Below are 21831 nucleotides of genomic sequence, written 5' to 3'. Positions count from 1 at the left end.
AATTTCCATGCCAATTGACAACCCCCAGACTGTACCAGGCAAGGTTAGTGGCTATGAAAAATACCACCAGAACAGGACTATCTAAAGACACATTTGGGAGTGTGTTAACTATAAAAAAAAAAAAAAAAAAAAAGACAGTGTACCGTTTAAAAACAAATATTACACAGCCTTACATTTCAATTTTTTTTCTTTAAAAGGAGTGGATTGTGTACAGGTCAGGGGGGCGTTAAATGCTTTATAGACAAGAAAAAAACTGCACTAGAACCAACTTATTCATCATCATCTTCTTCTTCCTCCTTTTCCTCCTCATCATCATCTTCCTCTTCCTTCTTTTTCTTGTTGTTTTCAGCCTTGACTGCCCCCCTTTTCCACTGCATCAGGTTTTTCTTTAGCTCTGTAGGCAGCAATATCCTTCTCGTACTTCTCTCCTTCAGCTTGGTGGCCTTCTTCTCACAGGGCTGCTTGCTATCCGTGGCAGTGTTCTTCCGCATTTCTCCTAGTTTCTTTGCAACATCACCATTGGGTAAGCCAGGATGCTCGCCTTTGATTTTTGGGCGGTACTCAGAACAGAACAAGAAGAAAGCCGAAGGAGGCCTCTTGGGTACACTGAGGTCCTTGAACTTTTTGGTCTCCCCTTTGGGGGGAATGCAGGTTTTCATTTCTCTTTCATGATGAGCTTGCCAGCCTTTGCCATATCTTCAAATTTCCCCTTTCCTTTAGCAGGCATGGTCTTCCACCTCTCTGAGCACTTCTTAAAGAACTCTGAGAAGTTGACAGAAGCATCCAGGTGCTTCTTCTTGTGCTCCCTCCGGCAGGTTTGCACAAAGAATGCATGTGAGGACATTTTGCCTCTTGGCTTCTTAGGATCTCCTTTGCCCGAGTTTAGTTGATTTTCCTCCACGAGACACAGAGTCGCCCAGTGCCCATCCGGCTCTTGCTTGCCCAACACTGTCTCTAGGGAAGACAGAGAGTGCCTGCCCGGGTCCTGGGAATCGGTTCCTGAAGTGGCCGCCTGCCGAGCCCAGAGTCCCTGTTTATCATGCCAGCTGCCCGCCAGAGGTAGCGCCCTGTCTTACACATACATTGCATTATTTACGTTATGTGTTTTGCTGAAAATGTCACACTTTAGGCTAATGTATCTGCCGTGCATACTTCCTGCAAGTATGAAGGATGCTCTTGAACATGGTGACTCATCCTTATGGGCCCTGGGAGGCCCCTCTCTCACTGTGAACCTCAGCACCAGAGATGTCCATGTGTATCAAAGGTCTGAGGATGGATTCTCTGCCTTCCCTTCGCCTAAGCTGAGAAATGTGTGTCTGGCACTCAGTTCCAGCTGCTGCTGCCAGCATCCCTGAAGCCAGAGGACTGATGTGGGTGTAGATACCTGGACACAGAAGGTGATGGCCAGCTCCAAGGGATCTTGGGTGCTTTCATGTGCCTATGCGCGTGCACACACACACACACACACACACACTCTCTCTCTCTCTCTCTCTCTCTCTCTCTCTCTCTCTTAAAAGTAATCAAATAAATCTTATAAAAAGAAACACTTAAAACATCACACACACCCTGCACATACGTAGCAAATGTGCAGCTCATTCTTCATGGGGGTCCCAAACAACTAGAGTGGTGGCTACCCTGAAAGCTATTGCTGGTACCTTTGTGGGATGTGTTCTTCTACCTGGACTGCTGTGTCAGGCCTCAGTGGGAGAGGATGTGCCAAGCCTCACAGACTTGATGTACCAGGGTTGGGGGGGTGATAACCAGGGAGGCCCCCACCAGCTCAAAGGAGAAGGGGATAGGGAAGAATTGTGGAAGGGGGTGACTGGGAGGGGATCTGTGAGAGGGATGTAAAGGGAATAAGTACACTAAATAATAATAACAATAATTTTAAAAATCACACACATATGCACGCGCATGCATGCACACACAAGGGCATGCACAAGCATGCACACACCTCACCAGGTATTGCTCTATCAGTAACAGAAACATCCTTTGTAATGCATGCGCATGGGGCAGCTGACCTCAGTCTCCTGCGGATTCTCCCTCTTCCTCTCTCTTTACCTCCCCTCCACCCTGCTTCTCTTCACAGCGGGCTACTGCAGGGGCCTGTTGACTTGTGCTTTGATCCAGCCTTCAGTGGGTTTAACCTGGAACCCCTCTGCCACACTCAGATTCACTCCAAAAGACTCTTAATTTATGCTGCTCCTTCATCGTTCTGCTCTTGTGTAAAGACTCGGAAAGCACGCACATAATCAAGTCTTGAAGTAGCGGGTAATTGAAAGACATGGTGACCCTGCGCTGAGCGCCTTCTGGACCTGCTTTGCTTCCTTGACGCCCTTACCCAGCATTCCAATGGGTATAAGAGACTAGAAGTGCCCTGTGACGGTGAATGGTGAATCTTAGTTGTCAACTGCATCGGGTAGCGTATGTATAGGTGCAGGAGTGGATTCCTCAGCCCTCTCCAGCTACACTCATGCACCTACATACATGCATGCACACACAGAGAGAAAGTAAGAAAAGAAAGAAAAGGAAAGGAAAGCAAGCAAGAAACCAAACCTGGTGTGCTCGGCTAGAACTCCGTCACGGTGGAGGGTGGGAACAGCCACTTCTGCACAGCGAGATTCAGGGAGAGACCCTGAATCAAAGGAATACCGCAGAGAATGCGAAACAGGACTTAAATGCTCATGTGCTCGCAGAGCGCGTGCACCCACGCCGCACTCCAAACAAACAAATTCAAATCGAAATTAAAACGCGGGCGGAGGATGTACCTTAGTGCTAGCCTTAGTGAGGCCCTGGGTTCAATTCTCAGCGCTGCCAGAAGAAACCGGATCGCAGCGAGAACACAGCAGTGAAGGGCTGTAATGTGGAGCCTCGATTTTTCACAATGACAAGGAAGAACCACCGTGTGGGGGGCGTCATGAGGGGAACATTGGCAAGACTGTCTCTGGCTTCAGGGACAAGAGTAGATTGGGAAGGAGTTGCTGGGTTTTAAGAAGATGGCTTCCTGGGGAAAGAAAAGAGTCTGTTAACAGCATCCAGCTTTCTGGCCCTCCCCAGGGATCAGCTTCATGCCCTCTGTTGCAGAGAGGACGCCTACTCCACAGCCAGAGACTGACACGTATGGGCCAGCTACGTGGCACCAGCTCAACAGGCTTGTGGCTTCCACTTGAGGCCTCAACGGCTCCTGAGCAGCAGGGGGCGCTGCTTGCTCGCAGGTTTGTGCTGAATCACATCGGGAGCCAAAGCTGGAGGGGCTGGGAGACTGGAAAAACATGCTCTGATCAAAGGCTCCGCAGGTTAAAGTTGGCCTGGGTGTTGGAGAACCTGCCCTAAAAACAAAGAAACACGCCCACCAACCTAGACAAAGACACACACAAAATCGATTTTGGAACTCAAGGCCACATTCTTGGAATGTATTAGAGTAAAAGCCAGCCCGCACAGCCCTGCCAATTTCTAGAAGGATAGATGATTGATACAGCCAGTATGAGCAGTGGGTACAGCGGGACTTACGGACATGAACTAGGGACCAGGATGTAGGTCAGCTGGTAGAGAGCTTGGGAGCATGCGTGAGAACTTGGTTTGATTCCCCGGGACCTGTGCTGCAGTGGTGGCACACTTGGGAGGTAGAGGCAGGAGGGTCAGAAGTTCGAAGTCCTGTTTGCTAAGCAGCAAGCCCAAGACTAGAGACATTCTGTCCTTCCCACAAGATGGCAGTGGCAGGCCCTGAGTCCATCGAGAGAGGACACAAGGTTAGTTGTTTCTCTAGTTTCAACTCCGTCATAGTTTTTTCTTGTCTTGTTTGTGTGGTTGATAGTGAAAGTGTAAAAATGTAAGTGGCACTCCATGGCTTCAGATGGCCATTCCAACTGTACAGCGGTTCCTTGAGGCGCGTAGAGTCGGGGACAGAGTGGCTGGATACCGTACTCTAGCGATGTGATGTTTTTATTTGCGAGTTCACTGCAGTAAAGTAATTTTCTTTTTTAAAGAGAGAAAGAAAAGGCAGCTATAGCATGAGACCCTGTCTCAGAACAAAACCCTCGGAGAAGGTGACGCGTATCTATGCAGATTTATAAGGAGGAGGAGGAACACAACAGAGACATAGACTCCGATGTTGCTCACTTTAGTGCCTGTCCAACAGGCCCAAAGCTGTGGGTTTGATCCCCCAGCACCTTATAAATGTGGTGCGGTGAGCCCAAAACTTGAGAAGGGGAGATGGCATAGGAGGATCTGAAGTTCAAGGTCGCCCCTGACTACATAGCCAGGTCAAGGTCATCCAGGACTACATGAAACTCTATCTTTAAAAAAAAAAAAAAAAAAGCATAGGGGCTGGAAAGGTGACTCAGCAGTTAGGAGCACTGACTGTTCTTCCAGAGGTCCTGAGTGGAATTCCCAGCAACCACAGTGTGGCTCACAACCATCTGTAATGGGGTCTGATGCCCTCTTCTGGTGTGTCTGAGGACAGCGACAGTGTACTCATACATAAAATAAATAAATCTTAAAAAAAAAAAAAGGAAATGGAAAAAAAGGCATAAACTCAAGAAAAGTGGGAAGGTGGGGCTACTAAGGGCTTTTCTGACTGAAAGGCCTGTTATCAGTAAACTGAGCCTCAGCCTACAGTAGGTGGGCAGAGGACCAGCAGTGTCCACATGAACCTAAATGTAGCGAGAAGGGTTGTGTACACATATGTTCTCTGTTTCTCTTCTCTCCCTGTGTGCAGGTGTATATGTTTGTGTGTGTGCATATATATATCTGTGTGTGATGTGTATGTGTTTGTGTGTGTCTCTCTGTGTGTGCATGTGTGTGTTTGTATGTGTGTGTATGTATCTGTGTGTGATATGTATGTGTGTGCATGTGTATGTTTGTGCATGTTTGTATGCATGTATATATCTATATGTGTGATGTGTATGTGTTTGTGTGTGTCTCTCTGTGTGTGCGTGTGTGTGTTTGTATGTGTGTATATATATCTGTGTGTGATGTGTATGTGTTTGTGTGTGTTTTTCTGTGTGTGTGTGTATCTGTGTGTGATGTGTATGTGTTTGTGTGTGTTTCTGTGTGTGTGTTTCTCTCTCTGTGTGTGATGTGTATGTTTGTGTATGTTTCTCTGTGTGTATGTGTATGTTTGTGTATGTGTATGTGTATCTGTGTGTGATGTGTATGTGTTTGTGTGTGTCTCTCTGTGTGTGCATGTGTGTATTTATGTGTGTGTGTGCATGTGTGTGTATGTATGTGTGATGTGTATGTGTGTGTGTCTTTCTGTATGTCCATGTGTGTGTATATTTATGTGTGTGCATGTATGTGCGCATATGTGTGTGTGTCTTTCTGTATGTGCATGTGTGTATTTCTGTATATTTATGTGTGTGCGTGCATGTGTGTGTGTGTGTGTGTGTCTTTGTGTTCAGGGCAGGTTCTCACTCTGTCAGCCAGGCTGACTTTAGGCTGCTGAGCATTTGAACTTTCTGCCTCCGCCTCTCTAGCACCAGGATGGCAGATATGTGACACATTACTTACAGACTCTAATGTGGTCACATAAACCAATTATAGACACTAATACCGTGTCCAATAGATTTAATCCCACAGGAACTCAACGCCCCACACCAGACTCTCTGTGATCACCATCATTTTTCCCTTTGCTCTGAGACAGAATTTCATGTAGCCTAGGCTAACCTTCATGCATACCCAAGGCTAGTCTTGAACTCCTAGTTGTACTGCTTCACTTGCCGAGTGCTGGGATCAAAAACATTATCATCCTTTTACAGCAGGAAAGGGAGAATCACGAAAATCCAGGTCCCTGACTAAAGTGCAATAAGAATTCTCCTCTTCCTCCTCCTCCTCTTCTCCCTCCTCCTCTTCTCCCTCCTTCTCCCTCCTCCTCCTCTGCCTCCCCTCCCTCCTCTTCTCCTTCCTCCTCCTCTGCCTCCCCTCCCTCCTCGTCTCCCTCCTCTCCCTCCTTCTCTCTCTCCTCCTCCCCCTCCCCTGCACACAGGATTGAAGCTAGGTCTTTGGGCATGTTAGGCTAGTGCTCTGCCCACTGAGCTACACTACCCAGGAATGGAATTTCTGTGCCCTTACTGTTGTTCATACTGTTTAGCCCTTCCTTCTGCCAATCTTCCCCTCTGCTTTCAGATTCACAACACAGGTATGAACATGGCTACCTTGCCGTTACTCTAGTTAGTTAGCCATTGTTTATTTATAAATGCAGTTAAAATTCTTCAAGTACAAGCATTCTATGGCTCAGTGTTGCCAAGCCAAATCCAAGCCCGCCTTTATTCACCACGAGTGACTTCCCACTGGTCAACCAAAGCCCAAAGCTGGCCCCTGGCTCACATAGGTACTGGCACTTAGTGCTACTCAGGGACACACTGCTCAGTGTCACTGTTGAGGGACAAGCAAGGGGCTGAGCCATTCAGTGACTCTGACAGGCCCTAGGCCAGTGGTTCCCAATCTGTGGGACGCAACCCCTTTGGGTCAGATGAGCCTTTCACAGGGGTGACCTGAGACCGTTGGAAAGCACAGATATTTACATCATGATTCATAGCAGTAGCAAAACTATGAGGTAGCAGTGGAAATAATCCTATGGTTGAGGTCACCACAACACAAGGAACTGTAGTAAAAGGTCACAGCATTAGGAAGGTTGAGAGCCATTGCTGCAGGCCATCATCCTGGAAAGGAAGATGGTTCACTCTAAAGCAGACCTACTGCCATGGTTACCTGTGATTCTCTGTGGAAGAGTGTGGAGTTGACCTTTGGCTGTGCATTTGAGGTGTTTCTAGAAAGGACTAGCTGCAGAGGAAGAGCGACCCTCACCGTGGGTGGTATCTTCCAACTGGTGATTCAGACCCTGGAGACCTGAGGTAAAGCTGTGTCACCCGCCTGCCTCTCATGGCCTCCCAGTGTCTATTGCTGCCGCTGCTGCTGCTGCTGGAGTGGCCTCCTCTATCAACCCCTGCTTCCTGGGCTTTAACATGGGCAGGACAACAGCTCCCTACAAATCGTCCCACCTTCAACAGCAGACTAAGGTGTGCAGCCAGCCACTGTTGGACTCCCTAGCCCATAGCAGGTAAGCCATTCTAGTAAATCCCCTTTGTAGTAAAGTTAATGTCATTGCTTTGTTTCCCTAGAGCACTCTTGCTAATTCACCTACCATCAAAGACTCCTGCCCAATGGCCTTCTACACAGATCCTAGTATATCAGTTCTAAATATTCTGAGGTTTCCATTATGAAAAAAAATCACTCACACATATACACACGTACACACATGCACACACACACTAGTACACACAGGCACACACAAGCACACACACTAGCACACACACTGGTACATACAGGCACACACTAGTACACACATACACTAGTACACACGTGCACACAGGCACACACTAGTACACACACAGGCACACACAAGCACACATACTAGCACACACACATGTACACACACTGGTATATACATGACACACTAGTACACACACACTAGTACACACATGCACACAGGCACACACTAGTACACACCTGTACACACATACACATGAACACACATGGACATATACGTGCTCGAGAGTGCACACACACACACACACACACACACACCACCACACCCCTCTACTTTCTCAGTAACAATACCACACTCTGGCAGCTATGACTTATCATTACTAGATGATTGCTCACTTTTTTATCTATTAATATTTTTCTGATTAGGGTTCTGTGGGCTTTATTTACTAAGTATCCTTTTAAAATCTCGCTCTTGGGCTGGAGAGATGGCACAATGATTAAGAGTTCTTGCTGGGGGTTGGGGATTTGGCTCAGGGGTAGAGCACTTGCCTAGGAAAGCAAAGGCCCTGGGTTCGGTCCCCCGCTCCGAAAAAAAAAAAAAAAAAAAAAAAAAAAAAAGAGTTCTTGCTGCTCTTCCAGAGGTCCCAAGTTCTATCCTCAACACCCACAGATCAGCTCACAACTGCCTGTAATTCCAGCTCCAGGAGACCCTAGGCCTCTGGCTTCTGGCTTCCTCGTGTACACATATCCCTGCATAGAAACACTCACATGTATACTTAATTAGAAAAATAATAATGACAGTAAACTTTAAAAAGTCACTGTCTTGTAGAAATATACCTGGAAAAATTAAGGGTGTATGTGAATTATTCTGTTAAAAAATTTATTTATGTTTATGTTATATGTACAAGTATTTGCATGGATGTAGGTATGTGTGCCACGTGTGTGCCTGGTGCCCACAGAGGTCAGAAATGGGTGTCAGGCATCGAATTGGAGTTACAGGTAAGGAGCTGGCAACTAAACCCTGATCCTCTAAGAGCAGTCAGCGCTCTTAACTGCTGAGCCATCTCTCCACGGGGTGGGGGGTGGGGAAGTTTTGTTTTTCAAGACAAAACATTTCCTGTGTAGCCCTCCACATCCTGGCACTCACTCAGTAGACCAGGCTAGCCTAAAGCTCAGAAATCTGCCTGCCTCTGCCTCCAGAGTGCTGGGATTAAAGGTGGGAGCCACCATACCTGGCCCCCAAATATTCTTTTCTGATGTCGAACTTTAAGGTGTTGAGATGTGTTTCAGTCAGTTCCACGTATCAAAAATGTAGATGCGCGAATGATAAAATAATGCTTATTGAAAAGGGCAGCTCTAACTTTTTAAATTACATTTCTTTATTTGGGTAGCAGGGGGCATACATACCATGGTGCTTGTATGGAGATCAGAAAACAACTTCTCTCCTTCCACGCCGTGGGTCCTGGGGGTTGAACTCACGTCACCAGGCTTGGCAGCTGGCATCCTTATTTACTGAGCTACCTCACTGGTTCCAGAACGTTCTTTCTGTTGCGAACGTACTTCTAGAAGTTTAAACTGTACTTGGCAACATCAGCAGCATGCTTTATTCTGTTGTTCAGAAGTGATCAGGTTAAAAATCTGAACATGGGGCTGGAGAGGTGGCTCAGGAGTTAAGAGCATGGACTGTTGGTCCAGAGGACCCAGGTTCAATCCCTAGCAAGCACTCAGTGAAACTGGACTCACTAATTCCAGCTAGTCTGAGCAGCCTGCTTGCCTCAGGGCTCCTGTCTCAGTCTCCTGAGTACTGGGGTTACAGGAAGCGGCTACAGCTTCCTAGCTTCTGTGTGTGCTTAGGATTCAGACAGGTTCTCACGCCTACCTGGCAAGCTCTTTACCTGGTAAGCTATTTTCCCACTCCCTTGACAGACAATTTTTATGTGATATATAAAAATTTTAGAGGCTTTTACTCATTGCTGCTGAGTTACCTTACGACAGTTCTTCCTAGGTCAAAACTGCAAATGCTATCATTGGGTGCAGCAGTTACCAAGGTAACCATCTTAATTAGCAGTTCAGCATGCCAATCATGGAACTCATCCAAGAGTAAATGGCTTTTTAAAAAGGATTTATTTATTTTATGTATACGAGTACACTGTCGCTGTCTTCAGACACATCAGAAGAGGGCATCAGATCCCATTACAGATGGTTGTGAGCCACCATGTGGTGGCAGGAATTGAACTCAGGACCTCTGGAAGAGCAGTGCTCCTAACCACTGAGCCATCTCTCTTCCCCAAGGGTAATTTTTTTCTTTTTCCTCTTTTTTTCTTTTTCCTTCCCATCCCCTACCAAGGGCTCACTTTTAGCTCTTTAGGACCCTGCTCTACTGTCTGCATAGAAGTGCCTAAGGTCCACAGAAACCTATCTTCACCAATTTAATCTTAGTTTCCCTTCCTCCTTCCTTCCTTCCTTCCTTCCTTCCTTCCTTCCTTCCTTCCTTCCTTCCTTCCAAGACAAGATTTCTCTGTGTATATCTGGCTGTCCTGGAACTTGCTCTGTAGATCAGGCTGGCCTTGAACTCACAGAGATCAGCCTGCCTCTGTCTCCCAAGTGCTGGGGTTAAAGGAGTGCACCACCACAGATCTCATTACCAATGGTTGTGAGCCATCATGTGGTTGCTGGGATTTGAACTCAGGACCTCTGGAAGAGCAGTCAGTGCTCTTAACTGCCAGCCCTTAATACCTATTTTTAATGATGGTTTTAAGCACTTTAACCTCCCTTTTAGCCCACCACCCACCAGAGGTAGTGGAAAAGAAAGGATATGGGGAAACGGACCTGTTTAGAAAGGGTCTTTGGGGGTTGGGGATTTAGCTCAGTGGTAGAGCGCTTGCCTAGGAAGCACAAGGCCCTGGGTTGGGTCCCCAGCTCAAAAAAAAAAGAACCAAAAAAAAAAAAAAAAAAAAAAAAAAAAAAAGGGTCTTGGGACAACTCCCATCTGTGATGTCTGGAAATCAGCAGTTCAGTTCACAGATCAGCAGTGGCAGCTTGCTTGCAAACACTTCACGGATGCTCCAGCAGTCCAGTTCAGTAGAGTTGGGACAGCAAATCAGCAGCTTTGACGCTATGTAGCAGACATAGTCAGGCCTCAGCCTCAACGTGAGTCCGCACAAGGGACCCAGAGGAAGGCCAGGAGAAGTCTCAGCTGCACTCTCTCAGGGAAGTCAAGATGAGAGACCCACAAGCCAAGCTCAGCCCTGTCATTGTCCCTCGAGTCCTATTTAGACCCTCCAAACATCATGTGTCCTCCACAGGTGTGCCTCAGCTGACTTCACTCTGCCAGCCAGCCAGAGTCTGTGGGAGCACAAGAAGCTGTAGATGCCTCCAGAAGGTTTTTGGTGCATTTCTGTCTATGGCATCCCAACAAATGCGGCTCAGCTACACAAGGTAAGGTGGACCGATACATGCCTTTGTCGGCAAGGAATCTTCCATCGCGTGTCCTTTCACATGCTTGCTTTAGCAGAACATCCTCTCTCCTGTGTCTGCTTCAGCACAATGTTCCTTCACAAGTCCGCCTGAGTGTGTCTGTTTCAGGAAAACACTCCTTCATGTTTGCCCTAGCAAAACAACTGACTCTCCAAAGAACCATTAGAGTTTCCACTTCACACACACACACACACACACACACACACACACACACACACACACACACACACACACAGAGAGAGAGAGAGAGAGAGAGAGGGAGAGAGAGAGAGAGAGAGAGAGAGAATCTGAGAGCAAGCTAGCTGAATATCTACAATCCCAATACTGGGGAGCCTGGGGCAAAGAATTGCTGAAAGCCTAGACTTTACAGTGAGTTACAGGTTAGCCTAGGCTACAGAATTATACAGGTTAGCCTAGGCTACAGAATTATACAGGTTAGCCTAGGCTACAGAATTATACAGGTTAGCCTAGGCTACAGAATTATACAGGTTAGCCTAGGCTACAGAATTATACAGGTTAGCCTAGGCTACAGAATTATACCTGGTTTTCAAAAGCAAACAAATGAAATAAATGTAAACGCCGTGGCTTTTAGTAGAGCTTTCACACACACTGGGTTGAAGAGTGCCATGGGCTGGCATTTCTTTCAACATAAACTCCCTGTAAAATAGACTCCGAGGGAGATAACTGCAGAAACCTGCTACATAAAATTGGTATTTATAACCTGACGAAAGCCAAACAAGCATTCATCAGGCACAGTAAAACTGAGGATCTGGGGTGGGAGCCGCTGGGCTCTTTTTGTGATTAGCAGGCAGCCTGGGAGTCTGGCCATGCTATGCTGCACTTGCTTTCCTTTCTCTGTAAATGAAAAAAATCTCATCATCCCATCCCTTTCCTTCCTCCTGTGAACCTCTTGAAACCATCACCTGTTTCTTCATTTGTTATTGTCATTCACACACAGACACACACACATACACACACACAAACAGAAAGCTGGACACACAGAGAAAAACAGACACAGACACACACAGACAACACACACAAAGATATAGACAAACAGAAAGATGGACACACACGCACGCAGACAGACAGAGGGCACACATACACAGACAGACAGACATTCACAAAAAACATACAGAAGACAGACACACATAAACACACAAAACAGATACAGACACACACAGACACACACACACACACACACAAACAGAAAGATGGACACACAGAGAAAAACAGACACAGACAACACACACAAAGATATAGACAAACAGAAAGATGGACACACGCACGCAGACAGAAGACAGAGGACACACATACACAGACAGACATTCACAAAAAACATACAGAAGACACACACACACACATACAAAACAGATACAGACACACACAGAGACACACACACAAAGACATAGACAGAAAGATGGACACACACATATAGACAGACAGATGGACACACACAGACAGACAGACATGCACAGAAAAACATACATACAGACACACACAAAACAGATTGATACAAACAGACAGAGAGACAGGCAGGCAATTACGCACGCATGCACTCACACACACACACACCAGATAGATACACACACACACACACACACACACACACACTCTGTAAAGGCTGATCTTTGGAATACAAGTCAGCTCCAGGCAGGTAGAGAGCTGTAAAGAACAGTGAGAGCTTGAGTCTAGGAGGACACAGGCATTGTGGGCCTTCAGGGTGAGGAGTGATTGATGTCAGGCTTGCAAACCGATGTCTGCAGGAGAAACGGATCTTAGGTTCTTGGAACAAGCATGGCCCACTGGCAAGGCTCAGTCGTGGTTCACGGACGTCTGAAAACTGATTCAGTGTACAGAATCTGTAAGTGAAGCTGGCCACAGTGGGGGCGGACCGTGCAGAGCAGCCTGCAAAGTCACTGTGCAAGCCACACCAACGGCAATGAGACCAGCCCGGGCCACATCCCTGGAGGCTCTTGGGTTTCTAGAAGCAGCTACGTAGGCCTCAGAGGCACACTTCAACCACAATAGCACAGTAATCCCAGAGCGGTGAGCTCTGGGCACAGCTGGTACGATGTGGCCCCGTCACGCACGCTTGCATGTGATCTAGCTTCACTGAGAAGGCAAGCCACTTCAGTTGGGATATGGATACAGAGAAGACGGAGTGGCTGGCTGTCTCTGTGCGTGCCACTGAAAGACAGTACAGGTGAGGACCCTTAAAGGGGCAACTTCCCAAGCACTTTCTCAGCTTCTACACATTAACAGCCAGGCATGGTGGCTCACACCTGGGATCCCATCACTCGGGTGCTAAAGGCAGGGGATCAGGAGTTCAAGGCCATCGTTTGCTATATAGCAAGTTTGAGGTTCTAGCCTGGGCTAGAACAACAACAAATATACCACCCCCTCCCCACAAACACATTTCAGCAAACTGAAGAGTCATATCCAGAAACTGCCATGTTGGAAATGGTATGATTGATCCAAGACGGATCAATTAGTGTGAGGACTGAGGGATTCAAGATTGAAGTGAAGTTAACCCATCCAGAGCATGTCAGGTACAGAGTTGGGAAGTTATACATGGGACACTTTCAGTAAAGCCTGGATCCTGAAGTGTGTTTGAATCTTTCTTTAGAGCATCTCTTCATATCAGACACAGAGCACAGACTTGTAATCCCAGTACTCTGGAGACCGGGGCAAGAGGCTCACGAGTCCAAGGCCAACTAGACAAAAATAGCAAATAAACAAAAAAACCCCGCTTACCCTGGCGGTAATCATACTGTTTACAGAGAAGAGATCCCGGCCTGTAATGGTGGCTGAGGCTTGTAATCCCAGCTATTCCTGGGAACCGAGGCAGGAGGCTGGCAGGTTCGAGGCCCGCATGGTGAGTTAGTGAGGCCCTGTCTGAAGCACACACAGAAGGATGGTAGATTTATCTCTGCAAACTAAGTACTCAACGTGTGAGAGGTCCTATGTCCGTTCCCAGTCTCCCCCCCCCCACACACACACTCCACTGACACCACCAGAGAAAAGCAAAGCCCCTCAAGGGGGAAAACTATCTAGAGCCCAGTCCTTGCCACCCATGTCCTACACACCAAGACCTTCCTAGAACTGAGCCACTGTAGCCAGAGGCTGAGGGAACTCGCATCTCTTTCCTGCACCCTTCCTGTTTCACCAAACAGCCAAGCCAAACAGCCAGATCCAGGCTCACCGGCCGCCAAACAGCAGACCTGCGAGTCTCCTGGGACTGGCAGCCTGTACCCCTGCCAGTCTCTCTGTGCTTACTCAGACCTGAAACGACAGACGACTTACTTCTGATCTAAGACTCCTGTGAATCACTCACAAAAGGTCTTCTGCTGCCAAATCTCTGCATAGCCATGGGCTTCTGAGCTTCCTGGGCTTCCAGGGCTTCCTGGGCTTCCTGGGCTTCCTGGGCTTCCTGGGCTTCCTAGGCTTCCTGGGCTTCCTGGGCTTCCTGAGCTTCCTGAGCTTCCTGAGCTTCCTGAGCTTCCTGAGCTTCCTGAGCTTCCTGAGCTTCCTGAGCTTCCTGAGCAGGCCAAACCAGGCCTTGGTCTGAGCAAGCCCTCTCGTGCTATCTTTTGTCTTGTGACCCAAGAGTGCCTCCTCCCTTGAAATCCACTGGCATCTATGGGATTCATAGGGAGGAATTTAAAAATTATAAAAACAGCTTAAGACCTTAGTAAGGAATGCTCTTCAGTAAGTGTGTTATCTACTCAGTGGGGATTGGGACGTGGAGAGGTTCAGTCCTGAAGTGGCTCAACCTTTGACCCTTTGGGAAGAATGTCTTTTAGAGTGCCTCCTCACTGAGCTATGGCCCCAAGCCCTAGAGGAAATTCTTTTGAGTCTTGTTAATTATGAGGGAACAGGTACATCAAGGAGCAGCTGGAGGTTGCTTTCCTTTCTTACCTTTTTTATTTTTAGATGGGGTCTTGTAACTTTTGAGTGGCCTGGAGCTCACTGTGTAGACCAGGCTGACCTGCCTGCTCTGTAGAAACCCTGGTGGGGTCTCTTATTATAAAGTAAGGCCTCCATAGTTCACGCACCTCCAGACCCAGATCCTAGCCCCATAAAAGTGAAGCGTCAAAATGAATAAAGGTTGGAGGCTAGCCTAGTCTACATAGTGAACTCCAGGACAGCAGGACTGTGTGTGGGGAAACCATAATGCTATTTTATAACCAAGGCTTGGAAGCAACACCATGTCGTTAATGTGGTCATCATTCCTCTCATGGTTACAAAGGACAGGGCAGGGCAGTGGGCATGAGTCTCAAAACAAGACACACAAAAATGAATAAAGAAAAAAACAAAGGTGCAAATAAAGACATTAAACAGCCAACCCCGGTAAAATAAGACCTACTGGAGACTGAAAGATGATACATGGGGGTTGGGGGGAGAGGACACTAATAGTTCCCAGCATTATTATTTGTCTATGTGGCATCTCTCCACCATCCGCAGATCAACTTTAAAGAAACGTGTTCTGAGGGACAGTTCAGACACACGTACCACCTTAGCGTGCATGAGGCCTGGGCCAAATACCCTCTGCTAAAATTAAGTACATAAGGCAAATGTATTAAAGTAAAACATTGAAAATGTATTACAAGTAAAACATTGAAAGACAACTTGTTTGTTTTTCAAGGCAGGGTTTCTCTGTGTAGCTCTGGCCGTCCTGAAACTCCTGCCTCTGCCTCCGAGTGCTGGGGTTAAAGGTGGGTGCCATCACCTAATCTGTTTAAAATATTCTAGCTTTTTAAAGAGTCTTGCTGTACGGCGCATCTGGCTTCAAACTCAAGGCCCTTCTGTTGCAACCTCTTGTGAGCTAGGATTACAAACATAGGCATCTTGCCTGGGTCTTCTTTTGACCAAGAAAGCGATTTCTTAGAATTTATACTCCAGTAAGACACTAAGTTGACCCAAGAATGTGTAAGGATGTCCAGAGCTCTGTGGTATTTGGAGACGGAAAACCAAACACTGCCAAATCCTTCTGCAAATAGGTGACGACCAGCAGGCAAGTGTGTCTGCTCAGCTCTGAGCCCTGTTGCGTCTCACATTCTCAAGGACTTTGTTCTAGCCGCCGTCTCGCCTTCTCATTGGCCAGCGCTTCCTCTCTACCGGACAGTTCCTTTGGTATGAAGTACAGTGGGTGTCGTCCTATTTAAAGGCAAACAACGCGTTTTGCTGACTTAGCATGCCCCCGGCTGTTCTGTCTCTAAGTTGTCCGTCTCTCCCAGGCGCAGCGCTCTCCTTCCTTGTCTGTTGAGCCACAATTCTGAGTTTGCCCGTGAGCCAGACTGCTCTCCAGAACTTCCCTTGTCAAGACCACAATTGGCCCCCGCTTTGGCAAATTCAAAAGCCACACTTAGTTCTCCTTCATTTTCGTTTCGTTTCCCTGTTAAAAGTTGACGGATAGGCCAATGTGAGACGAGTTCTAGCTATTTCTGAAAAACAAACAAACGAACAAACAAACAACGCTCCTTCGTTCGTCATTTTACCACGCCCTTCCCTTCTGAGTGGTGAGGTCCACACAGGTCTGTCAGAGGCTCAGCTCCTCCATGTCTATGTTCTTTCCTCTCACGCTCGGCTTTCAGTGATATTTACACTTGATGATTTCTGGACCTTTTCTCCAAATCGGTTAAGCCTTTTATCACTCCAGGAGAGCCCAGCACCTACTTACCATTTCTACTTTGGGGCCTTGTAGGTCACATGCCCAACCAACCCCTACCCCACCCAATGAGCATTTCTTTTCTCCACAAACCCCCAGCTTCCTCCAAATGATCTGATCTCATCATCGGTCGCCCAACACTCGGGATGGTTCCTTCCAGAAACCTCTGGCTGCCGTTAGCTTTCGGCTGTCGCTTCTTTCCTTCTGTTCCCCAATCCCACCCATTCGCCCGTCCATGAGTCCTATATCCAGCGAGCCTCCGGAGTCTCACTGTCCTTCCCTGGACTCTCAGAGCCCTAGCATCCAAGCTCCTTTCAGACATGGACTCCCATCTGCACCCGACTCCCCCGATACTCTGATATCTAGTTAGCAGCCTGAGTTATTTTATAACATCATAAAGACGATGATAGCCCATTGCTGCTCATAACCTCAGGTAAGATGCATGCGGTCATGCATGCCTGGCATCTCAGGACTTGGGAGGTGGAGGCAGAGTTAGGAGTTCAAGACCAACCTCGTCTAAGTGAGGCCCTTCGTTTGTTTTCTAGTGCTGGGACAGACACCTTCACCATAAGCAACACGGGAAGAAAGGTTTATTTCACCTTACGACTCTCAGACCGAGGGAAGTCAGGGAAGGAACCCACGCAGTGACCTGGAGACAGGAGCTGGAGCCAAGACCATGAAGAAGGAGACACGAGCCTATAACTCTAGCACTCCAGCTGCTGAGGCGTGAGAACAGACACAACACACACACACACACACACACACACACACACACGTATACACACGTACACACACGTACAAAAAAACAGCAAAAACAACTGCAGCAACCCAGACCAATCGGTTTAGATTTTCTGTTGCTTTTAGAATAAATGGCACCGCTCTCCCGATGGCCCTTACTCTAGCTCTACAGGAAGTTGAACTGTCTGACTGTGAGTCATCTGCAGAGTTTCTAGAGCTCTCGCTGGGTGGAGAATCAGATCAAACTTGCCCTATTAGGCGTTCAACATTCTAAAGTATGTTCTGAGTGTATTTCTTCTTTGTGGTGCTGAGGATTGGACCCTGCAGGGCCTGTAACATGTCACGCTAATTCTGTTCCCATTACTTCTCATAGGAGAGCTAGATTAAAAAGATAATAGAACGTTCATGTCTACCTTTCACCTGGATTCTCCAACTCCCCATTGGTTTTATTTGCTCACCTTCCCCCCACCCTCTCTCTCTCTCTCTCTCTCTCTCTCTCTCTCTCACACACACACACACACACACACACACACACACACACACACACACACACACACACACACACACACACACACACACACGGATGCAGTCATTCATCACATGGTTAATGTTCCCTGAATTTATTTACAGTGGGATTAGTTAATGGCTACTTTGTACACACACATCTTTCTTCTTCTCTTGTAGCAATTGTGTAGCAATGAACACGAGGTCTTGGCGCTCACTTCTTTGTGACAGCAATCTGTGCACTTTCCTGTGCACAGCCATAATCACTAGGCTCCATCCTGGTGCTAAACCCACCTACTCCACAGACCTCCTTCAAATGGGCACTCCCGTCCCCACGATTTTGGTTTCAGGATACCTCCCATAGTCCTTACCTTGTATTAACCCGTTATTTTAAAGAGCACAGGTTGTTAACCACATAGTTGCCATCTGATTTGAATTGGTCAGATGTCTTTTTGAGACCTAAGCTTGTTCTTTGTAAGGAATACTGAGGAGGTGAGGCTGCATTTTCTTTTTGTGTCACATCAGGGTGGCAGGTGCCACTGTGGACGTGGTCATTCATCACATGGTTAGTGTTTGCTGGTTTATTTAATAAATTAGTTAATGGGTTTTGTATTCACTGACTAATGAACAATGGGTGTTTGTGAGCAAGAGGCTTTGGGGCTTACTACGAGGTAGAAACTACCCCGTTTGTTTACTTATATTTGTTGCTGCCCTCCGAGTTTACCCAGAGGTTCATTCTGTGATGACTATTAATGAAGGTAACCGGCTCTCCACACGGTCTCAGAGCCGCCACTGGAGCGCCTGTGAGGCTGACCTTGGCACAACCTCCTCATTCTCTGTGCTCATCTTATTTTTGCCTTGTCCCTGTCTAGAGGCAGCCACTCCTCCAGGGAGCATTTGATGAAGATATTTAGAGACCACGTTCAGGATGTGTGGGATGTTCCCTGTAACCTCATGTCAGATTATATGGAGACCGCTGGAGTGGAGCCAGAATGGGCGTCTGCTTCACCGCTACCCGTCTTCATTTTGATCACCCAGATGGCTTCTGTTAGCCTGTCCCGCCCAGTTTCTAGCCTTCTCCACCCTGAACTATGCCTCAAAGCTAGTATTAGTGTGGAGCACAACAGTCAGTTCCCAAGTCGTTTATCTTTGTTTGTCTTGGCATAGGCCACGGCAGGAAGAGAACACAGGACGACACATGGCTGCCTTCTTGCCCAGGTCTCATTACCCTGGCCGTGTTCCTTAGCTGGAAGTCTCTATTTTCTCAGGGCTACCAACTCTTCTCGGTTCCTCCTCTCCCTACTTTTGGTTTGTGCTCCCCTCTAAGACCTAGTTAGGTTTAAGTGCCAGCTGTCGGCCAACCTCTTAAACTTGCATCTAATAGACAGTAGCTAAACATTTCTCAAATGCCCGAGAGTGTGCCTCTGTGTTTCCCATTGGCAGCCTTGAGCACTGCCCTCCAGGTAAGCAGGACTCCACCCCGGGCTTCCCAGGAGACATGGTGCACTATGCTCTGGAAAAAGCAGGTGTCTCGTGAAGTTAGAAACCCAGCATAAAAACTTCTTCCTCCAGGCAAGCCTTCGAAGGCTTTTTCCATGGAGTTGCCAGATTGGTCAGTAAATAGTTCTGTTTTGAGAGCTACAAAGTCTCTGTGGAAGCAACTGTACCCTGCCATTACAGTGCAAAGGCAATCAAAGGCAAGGCCTAAAGAATGGGCTCCCTGGGATTCTCATGGAAGACGTTTAATATCTCAGCATTCTGAAGGCTGCAGGATGTTGTTACATAGCCTTCGGGTGACCTTCATGGTTCTCTGGTTTTAAAGCAAACTATTCATGGTTTGCTTTGTTTAGAGATAGGCTCTCACATTGTACAGGCTGCCTTCAAACACGCTATGTAGCCAAGGATGACATTAGTTTGTTTGAGACGAGCTCTCACTATATGCTCAGGTTGGCCTGAAACTTTCTATGCAACTCAAACTAGAGCTTCTCCTGCCTTGGTCTCCCAATGCTCCAGGTGTGGTCGCCATGCTTGCTTGCTGAGAGGCTTAGAGCCTTGAGCTTTGCTGGTCATCCACTAATGTCCCTTAGTAGGCTCAGCTCTAGCAGGATGTACCAGTGTGGAACCATGAACGCTGGATGACGATGTGCAGCCCCAGGAAGAGTGTGCTGCTGCAGCGTCTCCTGAGTAGCTCCTAAGGCACCACAGAGCCTGTACGTCCTGTGGAAGGCTGCCCTGCCTGAGAACATCTGCTCCGTTGCTCCCAGGCGGTTCAGGTTGAGCTTACATCTTACAACTCTGATCATATTGATAGACAACCAGAGCTTCCTGTTATTTTTTGGTCAAGGGGTCCAAGAAACACTTAGCAACCATGTGCTTTCAAAGGCGCAGTTCAGAAGCAATGCTTGTCTCCTGAAATACCAGAAGTTATTCAGTTTTGATTATGTTTTTTTGAGAAAGAGTCTCACTATGTAGCCCAGGACAGCCTTGAACTCACAGATATCCACCTGCCTCTGCCTCTGGATTGCTGGGACTAGGGGGTTTGTGTCACTGATGACGCGCAGTTGCTGTAACTTCCTTAGAAGCAGGCGAAAGTGATTGCTTTGTACTGTCAGGAAAATTTATTTAAAATGTTTTATTATTGGCATTATTTAACTTGTAACGTATTTGTATACACGTGTGTTGCCCGCAAATGTGGGGGAGATGGCTCAGAGGGTAGAGTGCTTGCTGCCCAAGTGAGAAGAGTAGATCTGGATGCCCAGTGTGCAGATAGACATGAGTGGGTGTGGTATAGTGTGTGCCCGTAATTCCAGTGCCTGGCAGGCGGAGACAGGGAGTGTCCCCCAGCAATGAGCTAGAACAGCCTGCCAGCAATCTCTGGGTTCAACTGGGAGACCCTGCTCCAATGACTGAAGTAGAGAATGATGGAGCGAGACTTCTGAACGTCAACCTGCGTGAACACGTGCACATACACACGGTACGTACACACGTATAAACAAAAAGGAAGAACATGTTGTGACTCCACCACTTGATGGAAGGAGAGAGCCAAATCCTGAAGACTGTCCTTTGAATGCCACACGCTTAGGTGGCACGCACGCGTGTTCCGCCACAGATGTTCAGTGTTTATTGATTTCTGAGGCCCGGAAGCTTGAGACTGAGAGGCTTGAAAGGAAGCCTCTCCTGCGTGTTCAGCCTCCAGGCATGGAAACTACCAGAGGAGAACACCTCAGGGAAGCCTTTGTTTTCTGATGTTATAAGCAAAGTTTGTTTTCCTGTGGAAAACTTTGCCCAGAATGAATGAGATTTATATTTAAGCCAGGATCTCTCTCACGCTTGCGCTCTCCCCTTCCCCTTCCTGGCAATATCTTTCTACCTGACTTGAAATCCAGGCATTCAAGCCTCCCAAATGCCCTTGTTTTGTTTTTGAAACAGGGTCTCAGAAGTTCAAGGATGATTTTGAACTCATGATATATGAAGGCCTACTATATGGTTTATCAAATAAACATGGAAAGTAAAAGGGGGTATTATTAATAATTTGGCCAGAAAGAACAGGCATAAATGGCCATGGAAGAAGCGGCAGAGGTCGGGGTGGGGTCTCAGTAACCGAGACACAGACCTAAGGAAGCTGCAGGACCTCCAGGAGGAAGCTCGGGCCGGAGGACGGTCCAGAAGCCTAGAAGGACCTAAGGGAAAACAGTACCTGTGGCCCAGATGTGGGCCTAAGGAAGCTCTAATTCCTAGGGGAGAAGGGACCACAGGACTGCAGCAGCGCAGGCAGTGGGGACTGGAGCCTGGCGGCGGCAGCTAGCGCCTGAGGGGCGTGTCTTGTGGCGACAGGGCTGAGGCCGAAGCTGAAGCTCGGGCGGGGCGAGCTCTGCAGCACCGCTGCACAGCAAGCAGGGGGCAGGACTGGCTGCACCAGCATCGCGGCAACTGGTGACAAAGTAGCTGGCAGTCAGTATTCCTGCAGCTCCCAGGTTAAATAGGACAAGAAACAGCACAAAGGTTTACAAGGGGGTTTGAAAAAGTTCAGAGTGGAGTCATACTGAGGGTTCCCAGAAGGCAGAAGAGAAAGCAGAGTGCACAATTAATATATGCGTTTTTCAGGTGGGGGGGGGGAGCGTTTCCATCCCTAGTGAAGGCCGGTGAGCCAAAGTTGAGAGACAGGGCGTTTCCATGTC

The 21831-nt window shown here is 47.6% G+C and overlaps 1 pseudogene; it reads right to left on the bottom strand.

Annotated features, from left to right (window-relative positions):
- Window positions 1-269: 269 nt before the first annotated feature.
- Window positions 270-21575, bottom strand: LOC116895961 (annotated as a pseudogene).
- Window positions 21576-21831: the final 256 nt, after the last annotated feature.

Source organism: Rattus rattus, chromosome 3 (genome assembly GCF_011064425.1).
Source record: "Rattus rattus isolate New Zealand chromosome 3, Rrattus_CSIRO_v1, whole genome shotgun sequence".
In the NCBI taxonomy this organism is placed as follows: domain Eukaryota; kingdom Metazoa; phylum Chordata; class Mammalia; order Rodentia; family Muridae; genus Rattus; species Rattus rattus.
This window is presented reverse-complemented; position numbering and strand designations above follow the sequence as displayed.